At 47.8% G+C, this 1,990-nt stretch overlaps 1 non-coding gene across 1 annotated transcript; it reads left to right on the plus strand.

Annotated features, from left to right (window-relative positions):
• The first annotated feature begins 1,412 nt into the window (after positions 1-1,412).
• LOC140398774 (U6 spliceosomal RNA) lies at positions 1,413-1,516 on the plus strand. Its single transcript, XR_011937554.1, has one exon. It is a non-coding gene; the product is annotated as a U6 spliceosomal RNA (small nuclear RNA).
• The last annotated feature ends 474 nt before the right edge of the window (positions 1,517-1,990 follow it).

Here is a 1,990-nt window from a genome sequence, read left to right on the forward strand (position 1 = left end):
ATCAATCCAGTGATATGCTAAAATCTACATTTCTCTTCTCCGAGAAAACATCTACAGACAGCCATCAGATTTGTAAAACTACTTTGTAATATCGTGACAATATAGCACTCAAAAAAAGCAATCCAGAGGTTGTGAGTTCGCATCCTGATGTGTTAAGCTATAAAATTGAACTTGGAAAATCTAGTAATTCATGACGATAAAAATTGTCAGATTGTCATAATACCAATTGGTTCACAAACGTCCTTCCAGAAAGGGAACCCGATCTGACATACCTGTGAGTCCAGTCTCAAATGATGTGGTCGGGTCTAAATAGCTCCTGGGAACCTAGAGATGCACACCTTGCTAATGTCATCCATCTCCTTGTGCTGACAATACTGGCCTGCTGAGAGATCACTGTTTGCTGAACAGCCTACATTTTGCCATTTGCTTGTCCTCTCTCCAGTCTGGCAAAAATCCAAGACATGGCTACCATCATTTATTCAATTACTTCCATCTAACCCAACAGGACTTGGTCCAGTGTCTGGGTGATGCTTTCCAACTCCAGAAAAGTCTCTGTCCCCGCTGGAAACCTTAATCCCAAAGAAACATAAACACGTTCCCCACCATGTAGCTCATGATCACTCTCAAGTCAACAAGCATAACCGGAAGCCTGAGGAATGCATCGGAGAAGGGTTATGGACCATCATAAAACAAAAGTCAGATTTCAGCGCCAGGGGGCAATTTATAGTCAAGTCCACTTCTGCTGCTGTTCCCAATCCGACTGTTCTGAATACCACCCGTGGGATTCTCCGTTTCCGCTCCGTTTTCTGAAGCGCCAAATTCTCCCTCCTCGCTAGCAGCGGAGAATCCCGGCCCACCCAGGCTGAGAGCAACATTCTGATCCCACCATAATTAACCTTTAGCCTGTCCATGGTCTCACATGATGCACAAGCAAAACTTTCACGAGCAGCAGAAAAACAAAGCAGTCCACTGTTAAAGCATTATGGACTGTAGATATTTATGGGACATTTGGTGGGGTTGAATTTGCGGTTGAAAAACCTGTGAGTCCAATGACACTTGCCATTATTCATGCACTAATAGTGCAGCAAATTCAGGAACGGACCAGATTTGTGGTTAAACACAAAGGCTAGATTTTAAGGGCCCCCCTCTCCCTCACTGGAAAAGTCGATTGGAAACCAACTGACAATAAAAATGTTCGCCCACAGTAATAACAAACTTCGGACGGCAACAAGAAGGAAAGTGTGGGACTTCCATGTCTCAATGGGAGGAAGTCCTCTACCTGGGAGCTGCTGGTCAATCTGATTGGCCAGTGGCCCATGAAGTCCTGGTAGTGCCAGAGGTCAGTAGTGGGTGATGTCAGAGCTGCAAGCAGACAGGATGAAGGCCCCAGTAGGTCCAGACACAAGTAAGTCTTGTTTCAGCAGCACAGATACTAAAATTGGAATGACACAGAGAAGATTAGCATGGTCCCTATGCAAGGGATGATGCACAAATTTGTGAAGCATTACATATTTTGAGGGCGGCACGTTGGCACAGTGGTTAACATTGCTCCCTCACAGTGCCAGGGATCTGTCTTCAATTCCGGCCTTGGGTCACTGTCTGTGTGGAGTTTGTATGTTCCCCCCGTGCCTGTGTCAGTTTCCTCCGGGTGCTCTGGTTTCCTCCCACAGTCCAAAGATGTGCAGGTTAGATGGATTGGCCATGCTAAATTGCCCCTTCGTATCCGGGGATGTGGTGGTTAGATTACGGCGTTATATGTATTGGGCAGCCCAGATCGGTGCAGGCTCGCTTGGCCACGTGTCCACCTTAGGCACTGGAGGGATTCTGTGATTCTAAGTCAGCGGTATTGGGCGTAGAGAGATCGAACATCTTGGGGGTGGCGGTGGGGGGGGGGGGGGGGGGGGGGGGGGGTGGGGGGGAGGTTTGCAGTGGTATCACGGAGGAAGGAAGTGGGTACAATTACTTGGGGGTGCCCCCAATGTGCAAAGGG

This window comes from Scyliorhinus torazame, chromosome 21 (genome assembly GCF_047496885.1).
Source record: "Scyliorhinus torazame isolate Kashiwa2021f chromosome 21, sScyTor2.1, whole genome shotgun sequence".
Lineage (NCBI taxonomy): Eukaryota > Metazoa > Chordata > Chondrichthyes > Carcharhiniformes > Scyliorhinidae > Scyliorhinus > Scyliorhinus torazame.